Here is a 16,171-nt window from a genome sequence, read left to right as displayed (position 1 = left end):
CGAGTTTTGAAAGAAAAAATATTCTCAAAGAAAGTTGCATCTTTAGATTCAATGATGGTATCATTTGAGATTCGAATAATTTCAGAATTAACAACTAGAAATCTATAAGAATTACTATCAAGAGAATATCCTATAAAGATAGCATCCATAATTTTAGGTCTAATCTTTTTTCTTTGGGTTCAGGGATTTCGATCTTTGCTAGACACCCCCACACTTGAAAGTAACTTAGCCTTGGTACCTATCCCTTCCAAAGTTCATATGGAGTTTTTTCATTATCCTTAGATGAAATTTTATTTAGGATAAAATATGCTGATAGAAGAGCCTCTCCTCATAAATTTTGAGGTACACCAGAACTTATAATTATGGCATTGACGATATCCAGTAGGGTTCGATTCTTATATTTAGCCACATCTTAGATTGAGGCGAGTATGGGGCGATGACTTCATGAATTATTCCATGCTCTTTACAGAATAAAATAAATTTATTTGAAGTACACTCACCTCATCTTTAGACCTTATTATCTTAATCTTTTTCTTTTGTTAGTTTTTAGCCTCAGCTTTATAAACTTTAAGTTTACTAAGTACTTCATCTTTGTCTTCAAAAGATAGGTGTAAAATATTTGAAAAATTATCTATGAAAGTCACAAAATATGAATTCCTCCTCTGGTTGGTCCTCTATTTAAGTCACATATATCACTATGAATCAGTTTTAACTTTTGGATATTCCTAATTGAGATTGATTTGAAAGATTTTCTAGGTTGCTTAGATTGTATATAGATTTTATATTTAATACTATGATTGATTTTTAATTTAAGAATTAAATTTAAAATGGATATTTTCATGATTAACCTATAATTTATATGACCTAGCTACCATGCCACACATCATAAGATTTAATATTCATCACATAAGATTGATTAAAGAAAAAAAAATTTATTAATTGAAATAGACAATACATTGATCTTAAAAAGACCTTCAGATACAAAATCTTTTTTCATAAATATTTCTCCTTTGGAGATTATAACTTTATTTGATTCTAGCACAACTTTATAACTAATTTACTAACAAAGATTGACTTATTAAGTTCCTATGAATCTCGAGAACATGCTGGATACCGTGTAGAGTTAGAGTCTTTTCATATATCAATCTTAGCTTGATAGTTCCAACTCCTAGCATATTAATAAATGTCCCATCATTGACAGTTATACTTCCTCCATTTGAGTCCTGATAGGAATAAAATCAAGTCCTATCAGTACAGACATAAACATTGGCACCATAAACTAACCACCAATGCAAGTTTGAAAAAGTAAGGTTAACAGTAGATACAAAGGTTACTAACCTAAAGATAGAGTTTGAAGATCCAACCTCTAACATGTTGATTTGAGCTTTAGACTAGTTCGGTTGACCCTTCTTGAAAGTGGTGACCTTTAATTTCTTCCTATAATAACACTCAGCAGCTAGATGGTTGTCTCGACTAAAAACATAGCAAAATCTTCCATCATTATTCTTTTATTCCTTTTTGACTGATTGGATTTAGGATTGCCTTAAGGACCTTTACCTTTAGACTTAAAGTTCCTAATTTAGGTTTATAGTTGCGGTTTTAAAATTGTCTAGGCTGATAGCCCTTAAAATTTTGATTCTTATCTTGAGAATCAACCTCAGTTAAATTTACATTGATTTGCATTTGATTCTCTTTAGCCTCCCTAAATTAGTGTTGGTCTTTTATTCTAATGGATTGGATGACTGATCTATGATTAAGAGTTTCTTGGGTTCTTCTAAGTTCTTAAGCAAACTTAGACTAAAAAGTTGGTAACTTATCTATTAGATAAAATATTTGGTAATTTTTATCTAGCACAGCACCACCCCTATAGAACTCATGGATATAATTTTAAAATTGATTGATTTGATCGTTGATAGGGACTTATCTATCATTTTATAGTTGTTAAAATCTATAAAGATGAACTTTTGAGTACCTTTATTATCTCTAATGTAGTCATCTTCTAAAGTATACCAATGATCTTTAATAGTTTTATATTTTTTATAGATTTCTACAAATCATCATAAAGATAATTAAGAATCCTAAACCTACAATGAAGCTAGAGTTGAAAATAAGTTGGATTTTATCAAATCGTATCCATATCCACATCCGATTTAGGTTGGATTCGGATATATTTTATGATTCTGGTTGGATCCGAATGCGGATCCAGATATTTAGTCAGAAAAATATCTGAATATGATTTTTGCTTATTTTTTTAAATTTGGATACGGATATCCGGATAATACAATCCATGCTTTAGATTCAGATCCAACTATCCGCATCCGCGAACCCGTCAATTAATAATCCTATTTCCTTCCCTTCGCGATGTTCTCCGACCCTTCGACTCTTTCTTCTCCATCCCGACCGATGGCTTGGGTTTTGCTTCCCTTCTTCCACACCACCACAAGGAATCTCGACCAACGACCAACAGTCCGCGATCAGCATCCTTCTCAACGGGCGACTGGCGACAACGAGGCCCTTTCCAATCAGCGTTCAACACTTCGACAGCAAGCATATCGTTCCCAAATCATTCGCTGACAAGGGTTCTTCTTCCTAGCTTCTTGACCATCATAAGAGTCCTTCTGGTAAGAGTCCTTTCCGGTGACCGACTTTCAGTGACAGGTGGAGAAGGATGTTGCTTTTGCTTTAGAATTTGGCCTTTGGTCTTGGTATTGTTTCGCTTTGCTTTTTCCGTTGCTTGGGGCCCTGGGACTCGTTACAAATCGAAGTTTTCCCAAAGACCCAGCGTCATCCAGTGTGCCCGGTGGTCATCCGCACCCATCCCTGCTCCCTCATCTTTCCATCCTAGAGAACAAGATCTCCCGCAGGTCAATGCTTGCTTTTAGCCTCCCTCAGCCAAGGAGCTGGGGAAACAGTTCAGACTTGCTCAGCCTGATGATCTCAGAGGTGGTGGTCTCTATGGCCTGAGAGGACACCAACATCTGAGGCTCCAGCCTGTCAATCTCCTTCCTATTCTTCTCAACTCTCACATAGTCCACTCCCTTTGCCTCTTGCTTCCTTAGTAGGCCCACCCTCCTCTCATGCTCTTCCTTGAGTCTCTGAGAATTCCGTGGCAGATAAAAACAGTATAGAAAAATCACAGATGAGAGAACAGGGCATGTTGTTTTGAACCAGGAAAATCAGATGAAACAAGCATTCCTTTCGGCAATTTTGTCTTGTTGCTGCTCTCTTCGAAACTATGAGGTTTTTGGGCAATATTCTTGGGCCCCAACCCAACAAAATAAATAAAGAGAACGAAACAAAAGGCATGTGCTCCGGTGGAATAGGAACAAATGCTTATGTTAATTTATTAATGAAGAAGGTACTGTACTTTTTTTTTAATGCAAGGAAGGTCCCATACCTTGACTTCAAGAAAGAGCTTCTCCTCCCGAGCAAATAGCTTCTCTACCGTAGAAGAATGGCTCGCGCTTCCAATGCCAACTAAATAAAATTATGCATTGACTTGTGAGTGGGAGCTTTCTTCCTTTCTTAAATGGTCATCCATACCCATCCCTGCTCCCTCACCTTTCCATCTCGGAGAACAATATCTCCCATAGGCCATAGTCAGGTGCTTGCCTTTAGCCTCTGGTTCAATTGCTATGACTTAACACAACTAAATCAATTTATATATTGACCTGTAAGCAGGATCTTTCTTTCCTTCTTATTTTATGAATTGTTGAGTTGTTGGTTGGTTTATAGACCATCTTCGTTGTTTCTTGTTTACCTCAATTTTAGTGGATTCTTTGTTTAAACAGTTATGGTATATGATTAAATATAGTCAAGAAAAATCTATGGATACCAACTTACATAAGTTCGATTGCCTAATCAAGATGGGATTGGCATCTATCTTAACTTTCCTTGTTTGTAGCTTAATTATATTAATATGGTTTATATGTGTGCGAAGATGCTTTCCTCTTATTACATAATAATAATATTATTTGATGTTGTTATTTTAAGGCTGTTATAAAGGATTTTTCTACATGTCATTTATTATGTTTCGTTAGTCAAAAACTTATATATAGATACTTCGATCTTTTTTTTGACAATTATTCTTTACTTTGTTTGATTTAACTTGATACATAAGATAAATTTCTTATATTTTGAATGCAATTGTTATACATCATGTCTTCTAGTGGGATAATTGAAGATGCAAATATAAATCAGCTAAGCCTACAAATCAAACAGAGAGCAAAGAAAAAAGAAAAAGCTAACATTTAAAATTTGGGATGATTTTACAAAGTATGAATTATAAAAAGAAGTAGATGAAAAAATTATTAAAAAAGAAGAGGCAAGATGTAATCACTGGAAAAGAATATTTAATGGAGCCAATAGCTTAGGGACAACACATTTAAAAAATCATCTTAACAAATGTCATCCATTTTTTAAAAATGCTACTGTTGAAGGCCAACAAATGTTGCAAGCATCATTGAAAAAAGAGGATGGTTCTTGTTCTTCGAACACATATGCATATGATGAAGAGATTAGTCATAAAAACTTATACAAATATTTGTTATGCATGAATATTCATTTTCTATGGTTCAGCATGATGGATTTGTTAATTTTGTTAAATCTCTACGACCATCTTTCGAATTAAAGAGTCACATAACTCTTAAAAAGGAGATTATGAAGTCACATTTAGAGGAAAGAAAAAAGGTTTATGATATATTTGGTCTATTTTCTTGTCCGATAAGCATAACTATGGATTTATGGACTTCTAAACAAAATAAGTCTAATTTATGTGTGATAGCATATTTTATTGATGATGATTGAAATTTGAAAAAGTAAATAATTAACTTTATGCATATGGGAGGAAGACATATGGAAGTCCATTTGTGCAATACATTTATCAAATATATGATAGATTGGAACATTGATCATAAGTTATTTGTATTAACCTTGAAAAATTATCGTGCCAATGATGTTTGTGTTAGAGAAATTATGGAAAGACTTCAAGTAGCACTTGTATGTAATGGTCAGTTCTTTCATGTGAGATGTGTAGCACATATTATTAATTATACGAGATGGACTGAAAAAAATTAATATAGCAATTGAAAATATCCAAGAAATAGTGAAGATTGTTCAAAGCTCTCCACTACAATTAGAGAGTTTGAGAAGTGGGCCAAAGATGTAATATGGAGACATACAAAGGTTTGTCACTTGATGTTCCTACATGGTGGAACTCTACATATATGATGCTTAGGGATGCTTGGTATAGTAAAGAGGCCTTCAAGAGATGTAGTGTGTTGATCCATATAAATTCGATATGTATCCAACAAATGATTAGTGGATCAATGAAAAGAGGTAAAAGTATTTGGTCAAGCATTGAAAAGCTTCTATAACATCATTGAGTTCCTTTCATGCACAACATATCTAATTGTAAATCTCTTTTTTTAAGAATTTTATATAATTCAATTGCAAATTATTGAGTGGTGCATAAATCCTAAGGATCAACTTTTTATCATTATGGCATTATCAATGAAAGAGAAATTTGATAAATATTGATAACAATCAAACCTTATGCTAGTAATGGGCTCATTCCTAGATCCTCGCTACAAAATGAAGATGATAGAATTTTATTACTCACAAATCTATCTTTAAAAGGAGAAAAAGAGGTCAATGTTCATAATATTATTTGGAAGCTTTATAATGAGTATGAAAGCAAATTTTCTTCATCTTCTATTCCACTTACTCGTGATATTGGTTCATCGAGGGATAGTGGATACATTTGCAATGAGTTTGATGAGATAGATGGAAGAAAAAGAAGATTTGCATAATTTATGAATGAGAATAAACAGCAGCAACAAATTAAAACAAATTTGGATCTATACATATGGAGGAACTTGTTTGGCCATGGGTTAAAGGTGATGTTTTTGATATTTTAGGCTGGTGAAAATCTAATGGTCCAAAGTATCCTATCCTATTCTATCTCAGATTGTAAGAGATATTTTGACAATTCAATATCTACTATAGCTTCAAAATCAGCATTTAGTTAGGTGGACGAGTGATAAATATATTCTAAAGTTCATTAGATCTTAATATTGTTGAAATTATGATTTGTCTTCAAGATTTGCTAAGATTTGAGGAAAAAGATAACTTGCTTATTTTATATAAAGTTTTTATTAAGTTTATCTTCTTTATAATACTTTACTAGTTATTTTTTTATTTTATTTTAGGTTCTATTGCTTCTATTGTTCATATTTTGATTCTCTTTTGCGTCAGATAGCTATTCTATCTCTATTAAAGATTCAAACAAATCAACATCAATTCATATATTATGATAAAGTAAATAACTATAATATACAATTTTAAAAAATTTAGTTATTATTTTTATTTATATACTAATATCATCTATTTTATTTCAGGATGATTGTCGATTGGAGTATTGAAGATTGTCACATGATGTTATCAATTAAATTGAACTATTTTACTTAATAGTTTATGAAATTTTTTTCTAAAGATATTTAGTTTATGGGATATAGTTAAGAAGGTTTATCTTTGAATGAGATTAACTATGATGGATGGTGGTTGTATTTTTTGGTACTATTTATGTATTTAAATCCTTCTCTTATATTATTTATCTTATGCATATTATGCTACTTATTTGAATCATTTATCATTTAAATTCTTACTCTTTTAATAAATGAAAGCCATAGATCTAAAATAATATTATGGTTCTTGTTACGATGAAGTCGAAATATAAAGCTCTAGTGAGAAAATAAGTATATATTTATTTTTTTGAATGATTATTGTTTTGAAATATTGATGTATCTTAATTAATTTTTTTATTTTTTATTTATATTTAGGTACTTTCATTAAGTATGGACAAACATATGTTCATATTAACTAGAGAGGGTGTTGCTAATCATTTGGATTCTCAATATAAGGTACATATCATCTCTATTTCTAAATATTTTAGATTTTTATTATCTACTTTTTATCTTCAATGGAGCTTTGGATTATAATTATCTTTCTTACATGTAATTATGATTATGATCATCTTAAATTCTTAATGATCATATCATTATATGTAGTTTTTATCATTGAATTTTGTTTAAAATTTGATTAAGGTCTGAAATAATATCCGATGTATGTCCATATCCAGATATAATAAATATGGATATGCTTGATATCTGATTCGTATCCATATCTATTTATAGCAAATATGGATATGCTTGATATCTGATTTGTATTCATATTCATTTATAACAAATACAGATATGCTTGATATCTGATTCGTATCCATATCCATTTGGAATAAATATGGATATTAATTTTAATATCTATTTAATATCCATATTCATATTTATATTTTTTAAAAAATATAGATATAAATATGGATATACCACTATTTGATCTGTTTTCAGCCCTAAATGAAATTAGTTTTCTCTAAAGATTTGTCTACTACAGATTTAGAATTTGAGGATTCAGAAGAAGATCCTTTTAAAGGATAAGAAAGATTTTATTTCATGTAACAAGTATAAGGTCCAAAGTTATGAGTTAAGCTTCTAGATATTCTTGCCATCTAGCAAATCCTAAACCATGAAATTTTTTAGGCTTAAGACTAGAGGCATCATTACTAACCATTCTAAAAGATCTAGGAGATAGAATTAGAAAAGAAAATATGAAGTAAATAAGCTGTAAAAGAAACCCAAAAATTCTACTCAATACCTTCATTTGCATGATTTTTAGAACTATTTTAATCTTACTAAAATTATTTGATTAAATCCAACAAAATGAACTAGATATGATAACTAATATATTACAATGTAATAAGTAATTTTTTCAAGAACTAAACAAGATAATTATATTTAAAGAATGCTAACCCAATTTTAGTTCCAACAGATTAACAAAATATATTCTATATTATTGGATTAGCACTTTGTTAGTTTCTTAAACATAATCCAAAAAATATGCCTTAGAATGTTAGAACACAACTTATGATATATGCCAACATAATCTGAGAAAACTAACAAAATTAGTTATCTACTTTATAGAAAATCAAATAAATTAACTTATAGAAGATCACTAAATCAAAATTGAAATACAATCGAAAGCATGCACAGCACTGTCCTAAGGCATATTTCTGTTCTTCGTGTAGAAAATTCCAAAATACCATCTCAAGATATGACTTATATTCTCTACCTACGATGGAGGAGGTTAATGAAAACTCTTTCAGCACCCAGGAGAAGAGGAAGAAGAAGAATTAAAGGGCCTTTTTATAGCCACCAGGAATGTCAGGCTAGCCAAATGTTTAGAAAATAAATAGCTTAAATAAAATCACAACCCACACCCACACCTATGCCCCCCCCATCCTGGCCTAGTCTAGTTCAGTTCGCACATGTGTGTATTGAATATTTTCCTTCAAACCTTTTCAAATGCCCCTAAGGGCTTAGCCAAACCTTTTTTCTCATATAAAGAGCTCAAAAAATCTTTCCACTCCTGATGCGAGGCTAAAAACATCTCAAACAAGATTGAAAACAAATTTGGAGGATTTTTTTTGGAAAAATTTTTAGTTTCCAATTTTGAATTTCCCACCAACAATGCAAGCAATGGGAATGCTAGAATCTTGATTAAAGGATGGGAGATTGCAAAAGCTGAGCCTAGAGATGCATAAGATTTATCAACGAAGCATTATATATGAACATTCAAACTTTTTATTTAGATATAGAACCAGATGTAAATATATTTATGTTGCATCATATAGGAGTACAATGTGTGAGGAATCCTAACTTTTGGGTGAATGCTAATGGAATATGCCAAGAGGAGGGGGCCGAAGAATATTAAGGGGCAGATTGAATAATATACATCATAATTGTACACTCTTTAATATATATGGTGCAACCTAATCCTTATTTTAGAGGTTTATAGTTGAATAGATCCCCTTCTTATTTTGAATCTAAATATCTAAACACTAAGATAATCCTTTCTTCACAGTAATATATGTTGTATATGTAAATTCTATTACATGAAATTAGGCATAATTCATCCATGAAAGGGTATAAAGAATAGATAGAAAACTAATCTACATGCAAAAAAAGTAAAGAATAGTTGTCGGTGAAATTGAAATAATGAATCATAAATCAAGTTTGCACTCGAATACCATAGATAGTCTAATATAGATGGTATTTTCTATAATGATAGAGAAATAAGGCACACTTACTCATGTTTTCCTCTACTTTACTTTTTGAAAAAAGAATTGGTGGAACTTAAAAATTGACTCATTGAATGAGCTAGCAATTGAATCATATTTGGTTAGGTGTTACCAACTATATCGAGTACTAACTCTCATTTTTTACTTGCTGAATTAACTGATCAACATGCTATCAGATACTTATTTTTAATTTGACATTTCACTATTCCAAAAAAAATTCAAAATATTTTACTTTATAAGAAATCCTACTCCTAGTCCTATGGTCTCCACGATTGAAGAAAACAACCTAAGATGTATTGCTCCATTATTGGTGCAACAATGGATGTCGTATTTCTCCTAGCCATGATGCCAAATATCTATAATGCTTTGGTAATTAATAGTCTGTTGATTAGCAAATTAATGTGACTTATGAGATACAACAACGTATAAAGAAAAATAATTGAGTTAAAACTATAGCTATAAGAGTTGTAAAAAAATTAATTGAGTTAGAGCCATAGCTATAAGTGCTATAGATGGGCTAATGAGAGGAATGGAAGCGATTGACAAGAGAGCTCCTCTAAGTGTTCTAGACGGCAGAGCTACTTTTAGACAAATTTTCAAAGTTCTTGGGAAATCTGTTAAATAGTTAGATTTTATAGATACTAGCACAACAACTCTTATTCATAGATCTGCATCCCTTTATATAGTTAGATATGCAATTATCAATTTTGAAACAGGAAATAAAATTGTAGATCTTTTACCTCCTGATCACCGTGGAGGAAAAATTGAACTATTTATGGGAGCTAGAGTGGGTAAAACAGTACTCATTATCGAACTAATTAATAATATCGCCCAAGATCATGCAGGCATATCCATATTTGGTAGAGTAGGCGAATGTACTCATGAAAGAAATGAGCTTTACATAAAAATGAAAGAATATGAAGTGATTAATGAAAAAAATATTGTAGAATCAGAAATAGCTCGAGTCTATGGTCAAATGAATGACTTGTCGAGCTTGTATCAGATTTAGTTTTAACTACCCTAACCATAGTGGAATATTTCCCACATGTTCATGAACATGATGTGCTTTTAGTAATAGACAATATTTTTATCCAAGCAGGATTAGAAATACCTGCTTTGTTAGGGAGAATGCCTTCTCCAATGGGTTATTAACCTACCATTAGCATAGAAATGGGTCTTTTGCAAGAAAGAATACCTCCACCAAAGAGGGATTTATAATTTGATCCAAGCAATTTATATATGTACAAATGATTTGATCGACTTGCTCCTCCCATGACACCTGTACATTTAGATGATAGTATTGTACTATCAAGTGTATTCATTGCTAAATTTATTTATCCAGCGGTGGATAAATAAGATTCAACAACTATGTTACAACCTCAAATTATTGGTGAGGAACATTATAAAACTATGCAAAGAGTTAAGCAAAGATGTTATAAAGGACTTAGAATATTATAGGTGTCCTTGGGTTGGACTAATTATCTGAAGAAGATCATTTAAATGTAGCAAGAGCATGAAAAATTGAGCATGTCTTATAACAACCTTTCCTTATGGTAGAAGTATTTACTAATTTTCTAGGGAAATATGGTCATCTTGCAAAAATAATCAGGGGGTTTCAATTAATCCTTTCTAGAGAATTAGATGATCTTTTTAAGTAGGACTTTTATTTGGCAGGTAACATCAATGAAGTTATTCCTAAAGCTATAAACTCAAAGTGGAGAGCAAATTGAAGAAATGATCTTAAATCTTTATGTACCAATTCCTAATCAAATTATTTAGGATCCAAAATTTAAAAAATCATTTTATCTACTAATAGTGGCTAAATTGGCATATACCTGACTGCACCCCTATTGTCATGGTTGTAGATATAGGTCTTTTGAGAATATGCCTTAATGACCAATGTTTAATGGTGGCTCCTATGTGTCATTTTATTAGAATAGGTAATAACGAGATCATCAATTTAAAAAATGATGCAAAGATGAGTATTGATATTTGTTGCAAATGAAATCTATCCTGGGTCAAAGATGCTGGAGTGAGGCAACATCCGGTGGGTTGACGATGGTCGGACCTACAAGAAAAGCCTCCATCGGAGTTAACTTCGATGAGGACCTTTCGACGCTCAAGTCAGATTTTTTAGAGCAGGTGAGAAAGAGCGAGAGTTTACGGGAGAGATAGAAGACAAACTTTTTGGAGGTCTCCAGATTACCTTTTTGTATAGGTAAGATGGGAGCCTTGGAGAGAAAGAGAAAAAATCGTAAAAGATCTTTTTACCCCTCAATATAATTCTAAGCAATACGCTTGGTCCTTTAGGTTGGTAAGTGTTGTCACCTCATAGTACGTGGGGGTCATTCTCATTAATATAGTGAGTTGACAATTGGAAGCTTTAAGGGTGGTGTAATTTTTTCTGTCCAGGACAACTCCTATCTTTAAATGAGAGGATGTGATCGGGTTGCAACGAGACCACTCAGGATCGAATCATGACAAGCCGTTACCCCCAATAGTCCGACTTGATAGTCATTTGGGGGCTTCGAACTGAGGTCATCAGGTCTGTCGATCAAAGCGAGCATCCGGAGGAAAGGGTCTCCAAATGACCTATATCTTCAGTATGGCCGATGTATCACCCTCAACAATATTAATTCACAAGAAGCTCACAAGCACTTGAAATAATTGAAGCTAACTTCAATAGAGCTCAAGGTATGAGATAAGCAATTGAAGCAAATTTAGTTCTTAAATGAGCTCAAACACAAATAGAAGCTGTAAATGCTATTTCCTCCTAATCAAGTCAATACATCAAAATAATCAAAAGAGGAGAGGAGTTATTGCATGTGTCAGGCTCAAATGACGCAATGGCAAATCCTGAAGCATGTTCATGGTAGATAGCTCATGATCAGGAATTGGTAAATATAAAGATAATATGGCATCCAGTGTGACGATGACCTTCCAATGCATGTGGTATGAAAGCAATAAAAGATTCTGAGGTGCTCTGTGCTGAAGGCAGGTCCTATAATACCAAGAGGGTGGCTTCAGTGCCATTGCATGTGACTTTGGCGATGTCGAGCGTGAAGATGCGGGACAAGCCTCGGAGCCCCCCAATGAGAGACTTCAAGACCATTAAAGGCCAGACCCATTTTTGGGGTCGTCCGTGCATATGGGAGAAGTGCGGCCGCTCGTGGGGTTTGCGCATAGATGGCCTCATCATGCTCTGAAGTCAGACACATGGATGCCCTCTTTTCTTTCCTGTGCTGTTGCTTTTGTTGTAGCCTGATTTCTTAGATCTAGTCGAGGTGACCTCAAACTTTGTTGAGAATTTTTGTTGGTGCACCTCGGACATTATCGAGGTGACCTCGGATCTCATCGAGGGTTTTTGATGGTGCATCTCAGATCTTATCAAGGTGATCTTGGATTTCATTGAGGGTTTTTATTGGTGCACCCCAGATCTTGTTAGGGTGACCTGGAATCTCGTCGAGGATTTTTGCTGGTGCACCCCGGATCTTGTCGAGGTGACCTCAGATTTCATCAAGGATTTATGCTAGTGCACCCCGGATCTTGTCAGATGACCTTAGATTTCGTCGAGGGTTTTTACCGATGCACCTCAGATCTTATTGAGGGTTTATGCTAGTGCACCCCAGATCTTATCGAGATGACCTCAGATCTCATCAAGGGTTTATGCTGGTGCACCCCGAATCTTGTCAGAGTGACCTCACATCTCATTGAGAGTTTTTACTAGGTGCTCGAGGACCTATTGCCCTGCAAGAAGAAAACAAAATAGTGGAGGGGGGCTAGAATGCCTATTATTATGGAAGTTAGGAGTTTTGTTTGAGAGTCCTTGGGTTCTGCTTGGCTCATTATTTGACTTGGCTTGGATTTGAGCTTTGCCTCAGTTTAGGCTTATTTTTACTTTAGATTGATTTGATTCTAAATTTTGGATTAGCCTAGATCTGGCTCTAGATTGATCTGATTCTGGAATTCAGATCAGTCTAAATTTTAACTTCAGCTTCGGCCTTGATTTCTCCCTCAGCTTGTCTTCAAACTTGATCTTGGCTCGGATTTGATTCTAGCTTCGGCTAGGCCTCAGTTTTAACTTTAGCTTCGGCCTTGACTTTAACTTCAGCTTCGGTCTTGATTTTAACTTTAGGTTTGATCTTGATTTTAACTGCAGCCACAGCCTTGACTTCAGTGCTCACAAGCCTACAGTCCTACAAAGGGGGAAGGAAAGTAAAATAGCAAATGAGAGCATGAGAATCTCTTAGCATACAAGTTTCATAGATGACTCTCTTAGAATTTATCTTCCTTCCTGTTGGGAAATGTGTTGCAAAATCAATCGTCAGCCTGTTGATGGTTGCACTATTTGATGTAATTGTATATAAATTAATTAATAAAATATTTATTTGATATTTTTCATCATAAACTTGTACATCTTCTATATCGAACTTCTATGTTATGATTAAAGTCCTTAGGACTATTTTAATTCGATAAAAGAGGATTTATCGTTTAGTCCTTAAATGAGTTTGCGATCAAATGATATGCTATTACTAGGATGATAGATGTATGAAGTGTAGATCGTTGTATGCCATATATCGTTGGTCGTCCTCTTAACCAAGGAGCATGAAGATACTAGTATGGCATACAGATGAAATGTAGGAATATATTTCACTGAACGTGACCAACTCCGAAGTACTTTCCAGTTAAGAGTGTTAGATGTGTGCCCTAGATGCCAGATCGACTGACACATTTCTATACAAATCTAAGGGCAAATTTATAATTTTGACTATAAATGAATAAAAGATTATTCTTCTATCACATTGTGTACATTGTGTCTGTGATACATCCTCTGAGTTAGTAGGAATGTCAATTTATATTTTAAAGAGTTAAAAAATTTAAGGCATGAATTTACATAACTAACTCATAAACAACTCCTGACCATAGGATCATCACGAGGATGGTGATCGATCCGAAAGGTTGGTATATGATCGCTTCTTTAGGGTAGATGTATCTTGAGTCTACGGTGTGGAGACACCAGAGCGAGAGTATAGGTATTCATTGAGAATGAGAGTACTGAGCGTGACCATATCAAGCAGTCATAAGGAAATCTACCTTCTCGTCTATGACTAGCTCGATGCTGCAGTTGTGTGTCTAGTTCTTTGACCTGAGGTGCATCGACAGTTCACCTTGAGTGTGTTATAATTTGACTACACCATAACTCAGTCTCCTAGCCATTCAGAATCTTGAGGTATATGTTGGCTGTAGCATATTCATTGTAGGTACTAGGTCGCACCAAGATGGGATCTATCAACCTCGGTAGATGAGAGGAGTAGTCCTATGATAATTAAAAGATCGAGTCCTTAAGCCCATGGCCATGGCAGAGTAAAATAATAGAAAAAAGTTTTTCATTAAGATTTCACATCGGACTCAGATCGATCGATTAACTCATATGACTGATGTTGGGTTTGACGAGTTCACCTTAACCCTAATTCAGTCAGGACTCATGATAGAGGAACTCAATCACACAGGTAGCTACACTGAGAGGTTCGTCTTCAGTTTTGATGGATTGCCACCACATACTACTAGGTGTCACTGATAGATTTTGGTAGCAATTAGAATGATATTGATGATCGATCATTCTAATTATCTGAATCAGAAAAGTTCTGGTCCATCGAAAGGAGTTTCGATGATGTCGATGATGAGATCACGACATGTCTCATTACCATACAGAATTGAACCTAACTGGATCACACAAACAAGGGTTAGGGTGTGGATGTCATCAATTGGGCTAACTCAATTGATTTGGATTAGATCCAATTAGGTTCAAGAAAATCATGCTAGCACTCGATTGAGCCTAACTTTCTCCTCGTATAATCTTTTCTGTCTCTACTGAGTAAAATGTGATTTGACTTACCCAAAGAACCTTTAGAAGATTTTTCTCAGTCTAAATAAAATTTGTCCAGCTCAAAAAAGGTTTGTCTTAATTCATGAGATGGATTTAAGACAAGCATCTGCTAATTCCTGTCACCTGCCAATTTTATTTTAGGACATCTGTCAAATATTGATATATGGGTCTTAAACTGAAGAGAGCTCATTGGAGGATTTTTGTGGAGTATCCACATACCAAAATCCAATTGAATTAGGTGCCATAATCAAATTATGGCATGAGCCCAATTGGATTAAAGTGGGCGCCCCAAATGGATAAGAACCAAAGAGTCCTGATAAACATGGACTCTTTGGCGCCACCTTGCTTGAGCTTATCCAATGTTGGTGCCAACTTAGGAGAGAGGGTGGGGTTATTATTTGATATGATTAGATAACATCACTCTACCAATCAAAATTTTTCTAGAATTTATTGGAATTTTTTTGATTGGTTGAATGATGTGGCACTGCGCAGCATACATGGTCTATATAAACCCTGCTGCCCTAGGGTTTCATGGAAGAAGTTGTTTTATGCACAAAACCTAATAGCTGCCACCCCTCCCCTCTTCTCTATATTCTCCCTACTCTCCTTCCTCCCCTCTTCACGTCCAAAGAGTTGGACATCTATCTGGCAAAGATCCAAAGCATGGTGATGCCTGGAACAGAAGGCTGCAGGACATCTTCGACAGGCTGCTGCTTCAACTTCAAAAGGAGTTCTGAAGCACTTTCAAATCAGATAGAGATCTGATTTTTGGAGCATAGATTCATGAGGAAAAGACATTCTATATCCTACTTGAGTAGATACTGGTAGAGGCTAGGTGCTTGCATGGCTACATCAGAATCTCAGGCTGTGCAGAGATCATCTACAGGGTAATCAGATTACCCTTGATGTACTTCTTCTTTCATCATAGTTTTAGATTTAATTTTAGATTTTAAATATCAAATAATAAAATTAAATCTAGAGAATTAGATCTAAAATATGTAGGATAATTTTTTTTTTTAAATTATTTCATCCCAGATTTGATGAAATCTGGAAGATCCTACGAGGAAAAGCGGTTTTCCTCCTTCAAGTGGTATTAG

General features: G+C 34.0%; 1 pseudogene; it reads left to right on the top strand.

Annotated features, from left to right (window-relative positions):
* Positions 1-9,024: 9,024 nt before the first annotated feature.
* On the top strand, positions 9,025-10,925 carry LOC140851488 (ATP synthase subunit beta, chloroplastic-like; annotated as a pseudogene).
* The last annotated feature ends 5,246 nt before the right edge of the window (positions 10,926-16,171 follow it).

This window comes from Elaeis guineensis, chromosome 9 (genome assembly GCF_000442705.2).
Source record: "Elaeis guineensis isolate ETL-2024a chromosome 9, EG11, whole genome shotgun sequence".
Taxonomy (NCBI): domain Eukaryota; kingdom Viridiplantae; phylum Streptophyta; class Magnoliopsida; order Arecales; family Arecaceae; genus Elaeis; species Elaeis guineensis.
Note: the sequence above shows the minus strand (reverse complement) of the source record. Positions and strands in the feature narration are given on the sequence as shown.